Here is a 7871-nt window from a genome sequence, read left to right as displayed (position 1 = left end):
CTCCACCGCCCTATGCTCAACAGTCCTGTAGAGTGACGGGAAAAGTTGGACACCGCATCAGACCTACGGAAGGCTAAGGGTGGACGCGCTCCGCGGCAAGTCCCGCGGCGGTCGCGGAGTTCTCACCGTAAGAACCCACTGAGCCCAGAGTCTGAGGGCGTCAGACAATTTGGTCCCCAACTGTCGACCCACTGGTGCGTCCGTACACACACACACACACACGCGCGCACACACACACACACACACACGCACACACACACTGCCTCGCTGCCCAGCGGCGGCGTCAGAAGGGCTCGCCGATCGCCCCCGCCGACAAGTGCATCTGCGGGGTGGGTCTCGCCGCCGCTACCGGCCCCCTCACCTGGTCAGGGGGCGTCTCGGGTCTCCGCCGCGCACGGAGTCTGGGACGCAGCCGAAGGGCGCTGGGCTGGCACGTACCTCCCACTCGGCGCCCCGCGGGTCGCTCTTTGTGTCCGGAGGCCCCGGAACCGCGCTCCTCCCAGGCTCCAAGCGCCGCCCCTTGGTTCTCCCAACTCGGCGCGGAGGGCTACAGATCCCTTCTCCCCTCCGTAGGCGGTGACCGACCGTAGGGGCAGGGACTGGGGAGCGGGGCGGGGCTGATGGGGCAGAAATGGGTGTGGAGGGAGGGGCGGGGGGCGGAGCTCCAAGTCTCTTGTCTGGAAAGTTCAGGTGTTTAGGCCTGAATCCAGAGTGACGTCTCCTATACCCATAAAAGACTTGTCCTCTGCGTGGGATCTGGTTTTGCACAGCTAGTGATGTAGCATTCTCTTCTGTAAACAACCTGAGGAGGCACGCCGTGCAATAGTAATATTCTAAATTCACAGCTGGGAACACGGAAAGACTTAAAAATTTTGATTACATTGATTGCATTATATATTCAATCATCAATAATCATTGAACATTTGCTAGTACCAGGCATTGTCTTAGGAGCTGAGAATATAATAATGACAAAGGAAAAGGGGAGGAGGAGGAACGGAATCCCTGCCCCATTGTGGAGTTTACGCCCCATAAAATAATTTAAAAACTTAAATGAAATACAAAAAATAATAGATATTTATAAATACTAGGGAAGGCAACGTAAGAAAAGGGGTTAAGAAATATAGGAGATGAGCCAGAAAGGGATGGTGAATTTTTAACACAAAAAGTGAAGAAAGGAGACACATCTCTTAAGGACCAAGTGAGGGAGTACAGCTGGCAGAGGCTCTGAAACTGTGGGGTGCTTTTCATCGTGCCTGGGAACAGAGAATGTGGAGGAGTGTGTGTGTGAGATCAGAAAGGAATGAGACACAAAGGGATGTAAGGTCTTGGTACCCTTTTAAGGACATGGCTCCGCTCTAAGTGTCTAACAGAGGGAACTTGTGGCCTGACTTAAAATCATTCTGCCACTGGATGAGAGTGTGGGGGATGAGCAGGAAAAGGTAGGAGAACAGAAACCATTAAGAAGTAACTGCAATAATTAGTTTGAGAAGCAGACCAGGGTGTAGATGGTGAAAATTCAAATTTAATATGAGTAATGTTTAGGCATTCCAAAAAAATAAAAAAATAAAAAACAAGGCCTACCTCCAAATTGGATGTGGGTTGTGGGAAAGAGGGAGAGAAAAATATGTCTCCAAGGTTTTGGCCTGAGCAACCACAGCTGCTGATTTTGTGCTGGGCTATTTCTACATATGTCCTCATTTCTTTTTTTTGGGGTACAGGCCAGAGACGCATGTGAGGTGAGAGGATTCACCAGAGACAGAGTGGGGCACAAAACAGGCTGACTGATGAAGTACACTGCTGAGGGGAGCAGCAGGCGGGTCAGGAGAGGTCTGCTACACCATGTGGGTCACCTCTGGAGTGGGGATCGAACTCATGCTGTGCTTTAGCTTCTTAGTGCAGTGCTTTAACTTGCTGCACCACCAGGGAGGGACCATATGTCCTCTTTTTAACCCTCACAATGATCCCAGGGCATACTTGCATCATCATCACTTATTTAGCTGAGGAAGAAAATGAAGTTCATGCAGTTAGATAGCATGCTGGGGTCCTTACCATTTTTTTTTTTAAAGATTTATTTATTTGTGCATATAGAACTGGGGTACAGTCCAGAGGCTCAGGGGTGGTGAGAGGCTTCACCAGAGACAGAGCGGGGAGCGGAACAGGCAGATCAATGAAGTACACTGCTGAGGGGAGCAGCGGGTGGGTCAGGAGAGGTCTGCCTCGCCATGTGGACTCCTCAGGGGCAGGCGGGAATCGAACTCATGAGGAAGTGGCTTAAGCTTCGTAGTGCAGTGCTTTAACCCGCTGCGCCACCAGGGAGGGCCCTAGATTTCTTTTTTTTAATGCATCCAGAACTGGGGTACAGGCCAGAGGTGCAGGGGCAATGAGAGGATTCACCAGAGACAGAGTTTGGGAGTAGAACAGGCTGACTGATGAAGTACACTGCTGAGGGGAGCAGTGGGCGGGTCAGGAGAGGTCTGCCACACCATGGTGGATCACCTCCTGGGGCAAGCGGGGATAGAAATCATGCTGAAGTGGCTTTAACTTCTTAGTGCTGTGCTTTAACCCCCTGTGCCACCAGGAAGGGCCCTCTGCCCACCCCACCCTCAAACCCCCAGTTAGATTTCTTTAACAAGCATTTTATTTGAGAGTTGAAGGCTGGGTATTCTGCAATCTCTCTCTCTTATGTGTGTTTATATATGTGTGTGTAAACACGTGTACATATACATGTATGTATAAAATTGTGTGTAAAGTTATAATGTGTGTTTACATATATATATATATATATATATACACCCCCATGTGCAGTAAGAAGTACTCTGGTAGCCAGAAGGCATGGCTAGATGAATAGATGAAGCCGGGCAGTCGAGAAGTGAACTGAGTTAAATTACATATGATCTATGCTCACATAGGAGGTTTGAGGTTTATTTCTCTACTGTTTCCCTTGACTCAGAAATGAGTGATTCTATCTCCATGCAGAAAAGAAGAATTTAAATCTACCTAAATTCAGCAATTTTCACTTCACACATTTCACACTTTTCTCCCCTGTAGACATCTCCAATCTCTCAGAAAAAAAGATAAATGGGAAAGTTGAAGACAATCACTTGTGTTGAGCCTGTCCATTTTGGAGCTAACTCCTAGTATATTTGCCAAGATACAGGGTCTTCATTTTGAGTGACAAAGTACCAAGTAAACGTGATACCCAAAAGAGTAAAAAAATGAGTAACTGTGTCAATTTGCAGTCTTGATTGAACATATTACATAAGAATATTGTCTTCTTTTATTTAATATCCATTAAAATCAGTTTCCCTCAGTGGTGTAAAGCAAGCTTTTCATTATGCCCCTGCTTGTCTGTTGTTGTCCTGGGCCAACAGCATAGCGGAGCCCCCTCCCTCAAATGTGGCAACCATTACCCCCACTTTCCAGACATGAGAAATGTTCTGCATTCTTAGAACTCAAGACACCAGCAATAAACTCAACTGAAAACAAAAGCAGGAAGCTGCACTGCTGGTGGGAATGCAAACTAGTATACAACCACTATGGAAAACTGGAGGTTTCTCAAACTGTTAAAAATGGAGCATCCATATGACCCAACAATCTTACTCCTAGGTATCTACACCAAAGACAAAAACACTGATTCAAAGACACCTGCACCCCCTTGTTTATTGCTGCTTTATTTATAATAGGAAAGACATGGAATCAACCCAAATGCCCAAAAGTAGATGACAGATTAAAAAGATGTGGTACAAATACACAATGGAATATTACTCAGCAGATAAACTCATACCTTTTGCAGCAACATGGATGGAGCTGGAAGGGATCATGCTTAGTGAAATAAGCCAGAAAGAAAAAGAAAAATACAAGATGGTTTCATTCATAGCAGGAGTATAAAGGACCAGGGGAAGGGGGAAATAATAATAATGAACAACTTTATACCAGAGATATTTAATGGAGGGTAGAGTGGGGAATGGAGGGGGAAGTGTACGGGATTATAGTGATGGCACATGGGTGATTTGGTGATGGGTTGCGGCACACTCTGCCAACAGAAAGACGCCACGATATATCTTCTTCTGGACCCTTTATTCTTCTCTCTCTCTCTCTCTCTCTTTTGCTTCTCTCACTCGCTCTAGCCTGCCTCCTCTCTGCTGCCCCCCCCCCCAGAGTCCATTATGGCAGTTGCTTAAATAGCATTCATTGACCAATCAGAACACTGCTCACATGTACATTGGCCAATCAGAGTACTGCTCACGTGTACATTGGCCAATTAGAGCACTGCTCACGTGTACAACAACCATATTTGGATATTTGGGCAGGACACATAACGAGCATACATTGATCACGGGGAAGCATATCCAATAAGATTTAACTTCCTTATACAGGCGGGTGTTGGCGTATTTTGTTTTTCACTGGCTAAAGGCCAGGCACCATTTTGGCTGCTGAATCATGGGGCTGGGGTCATGGTCTTTGGTGATGGTGACTCGAGGTGGAGTCCAGATGTGCAGGTGCTCCTGCAGGGTCCTTCACAGGAAGCCCAGGCCACCTCTCCAACTTTACTCAGCATTTGCCTCAAGAACTCCTGGGTCCAGCAAAGCAGTGTTTTACTTGCCTCTGAAATGGCTGTGGCACACTGTGTCTTTGACACTCATGCCTCTTCTCCATCTATTTGTGCCCTTCTATTGTTCAGTGACTCAACCCTGATCACTTCTGAGAAGATGCCGCAGCATCTGCTGTGCCACCATGGGGTCAGTAGTCCTATTCTGTGCTGCTCTGTCACTGAGGTCCTGTGTCACCACCTGAAGTGCTTCTGGTAGCTCCTTCCTTGAGTCTCAAGCAGATTGTAAATCCCCATCAGACTTGATTTTCACATGCTTCCACAACACCTAGTAGAAGGTTTGGTGAGGGGTCCTTATTTTTTATGAAGTTTAGTATTGACTTTGTTTCTGGGAAGGTTTCAATTAATGAAGACTGGAAAAACGTAATTTTTCTTTGTAATCTATACATTTAAAATTTCCCAAATAGCTTATCATGAAATTGCCAACTATAAATTCCAATGTCATACAGGAAGCTGAGACATGCTGGAAAATTCTGAGATGATAGTTCTTTGAGAAATGGTGCCAAAAATACTGCATTTTCATTATGCTGTTTATCATGTTCATTTTCCAAATCAGTTTAATTTAAAAAAATAGATAAATTCACAGGAAACTTTATCCTTCAAAGGAAAGATTTGCCTTATTCAAGTTTCTTAGAACTTTCCTGGGGATTCATGACTCAGTGCTAACCTGGGAACATTTGGGCAATAGATTCATTTGTGGAAGTTGTTTCATTACCCTCTGGTAGCCATGATAGCCCACATCTACCCAGTTTAATTTAATCTGAATGTAACTAACCCTTTCAATAAATTTTCCCTTCTTTTTCTTTTAATAAGCATTTGTAGTTCAGAGAGTTGTCATGTAATTCTCACCCAGTTTCCATCATTATTAGGAAACAGTACAAAAGACAGTATAGTGATAAGAATCAAGAAATTAACTATGATTCTAAATTCCAAACTTTGTTTGGATTTCAGTAGTGTTTTTACTAAATCCCTTTTCTTTTCCAAGACCCCATTTGCAATCCCACATGATATATAATAATCATGTCTCCTTAATCTCCTTGGGTCTTTAAGTTTCCCAGGTTTCCCTTGTTTTATTTTTTTTACGAGTTTGACATTCATAAAAATAGAACACTGGTAGGCATTTTGTCTGTGTTTTCTCATAGTTTTATGAGCTTTAGGGGTGAAGAGGTGAAATACCTTTCTCATTGCATCACATCAGTGGGTACCCAACAGCACCTGACCCTACTGGTGATATGAATCTTGATCATTTGTTTAGATGTTGAATTGCCAGATCTCTCCACTGCAGTTTCAATTTTCCCTTTCCACACTCTGGAAGCAAGTTAGTGAGTCCAGCTTACACTCCAGAAAGAGAGGATTAAATTCCACCTCCTGAAAGGGAATATATTTACATACCTTAGAATTACTTCTAAGGGACATCTATCTCTTTCTTTATTTTGGTTTACAAGAAGGCAATTTATTTTAACAGAAAGTAATTTAAGGAGCCCTGTTCACAGATGATGACCACAGTGACCCCTCTTCCTGAGCGTGCTATTGGAAGGCATGGAGATGACATCCTCAATCTGCCCTATTTACATTCCTGAGCAGGCAAGGGCTCTGAGAGCTAACAGTGCTCCCAGCTCAGGATTCTTCGTCCAATTTCCTCCAGTGCCTGGAGTGTGATGTGGAAGGCCATAATGCTAAGCTCCTGGCACCTTTGGCAACATCCTGGGTGGCCAACATAGCAGCATATGGAGAGGATTTGTCTGGGTAACCCTTCACCTTCATTCCACCTGTTAATGGCAGATGGATACCTTTCCAGAAAGATCAGTGACATGGTCAAAAATGTCATTGAAAGATGCAAAAATGTGGCAGTCACCAAATACATTTTCTCCTTTAGCTATCTGAGGTTTGAGGCTGATGGCCTGTTCTTCCTTCTTCCTTACCCTTGCAAGGTGCTATTTCTGTGTGGCTTCTCCAGACTCTGCCCCCAGAGTCACCTACTTATATCAGTATGGACTCATGTATATTTATTTTATACTTTTGTTATATTCCAAAATAAACTATTTCACTGCTCAAATTAACCCAAATTTAACCACTGAGAGCTCTTTGAGATTGCTTTCTGTGTCCCTTTTACTTGTATTCCTCTGAGGCCCCCATTTTTTTCTTTTGAAACACTTCCTTAGTTTCCAGGACCATGAACTGCTTGGGACTCTTACTTTCCTTGCTTCAGGCCTACGATCAACCCTGTCTCCAAAGAACCAGTTTAGAAATCAAGAACTGGATGAAGGTGTGCTCTGCTGTGGGAGATTCCACTGTTTCCAGGCATGCTCTCTGCACAGCTTTGAGAATATATGTAGGTATACATATATACACACATTGTCACAAATGTTAGAATTAAGCTAGCTACCACCTACCTAGCTACTTACCCCTTAAACTGAGCATGAGGTCAAACAAATATTTTCAACTTAAATTCAGTATCACAAAAGTCTACTGAGCATTTCCTCTTTTTTTTTAACACTTTCTTAGATGGTAAGAAAAACTGTACTCACTACCTGCCATTCATTTATTTATTTGTTCAATGCTAGTGTAGGTGCAAAATGCTTCAAGATTCCTAACCTTGACCCTGTGGGAAACAAATTTATATACTAATACTATACTATATTATACTATACTAATACTACATATAATAGTCTTACAGTTTTCAGTGAAAATATCAGTTTTCTCTGGTTACTTATATCAGCTCCTTTTACTCCTGCCCCTTCAGTGGAATGACATTTGTAGCACTGTTAGATTCATTTGTCACATCCTGGAACCTTAATGTCTGGGTTGACAATTTTACATTTGCATATAACATTCATAATGTATGAGATTGTCAAGTCTGTCATCATATATCCACTATCAAGTGCCATACATAACAGCACATCACCCTAAATTCTCCTCTGCAGGTCCCCTTTGTGGTTAATTAATACCATTCCCCCCAATCCCTGACAATCAATGATATTTTTTCAGTGCCTACAGTTTTGTTTTTTCTAAAAAGTCATATGGCTATAAAGTTGGGTTAAAGCATAGCACTAAGAAGCTAAAGCCACTTACGCATGAGTTCGATCTCTGCCTGTCCCAGAGGTGACCCACATGGGACGGCAGACCCCTCCTGACCTGCCCGCTGCTCCCCTCAGCAGTGTACTTCAATGATCTGCCTGTTCTGCTCCCCACTCTGCCCATGCACCTCTGGCCTGTACCCCAGTTCTGTATGCATAAATATTTTTTTAATGAAATAATTAAA

General features: G+C 43.9%; 1 protein-coding gene across 4 annotated transcripts in view; it reads right to left on the bottom strand.

The window, feature by feature from the left end:
* Nucleotides 1-534, bottom strand: part of NINL (ninein-like) — a 151178-nt gene extending 150644 nt beyond the window's left edge. For all 4 annotated transcript variants that reach the window (XM_012728406.1, XM_012728405.1, XM_012728402.1 and 1 more), the window contains exon 1: nucleotides 362-534. The gene's annotated coding sequence lies outside the window, so the exon portion shown is untranslated. The remainder of the gene's footprint in view (nucleotides 1-361) is intronic.
* Nucleotides 535-7871: the final 7337 nt, after the last annotated feature.

Source organism: Condylura cristata, unplaced genomic scaffold (assembly GCF_000260355.1).
Source record: "Condylura cristata isolate star-nosed mole 26May11 unplaced genomic scaffold, ConCri1.0 scaffold00022, whole genome shotgun sequence".
Classification (NCBI taxonomy): Eukaryota; Metazoa; Chordata; class Mammalia; order Eulipotyphla; family Talpidae; genus Condylura; species Condylura cristata.
The sequence above is the reverse complement of the archived record's forward strand: the minus strand, read 5'-3'. Positions and strand labels throughout refer to the sequence as shown.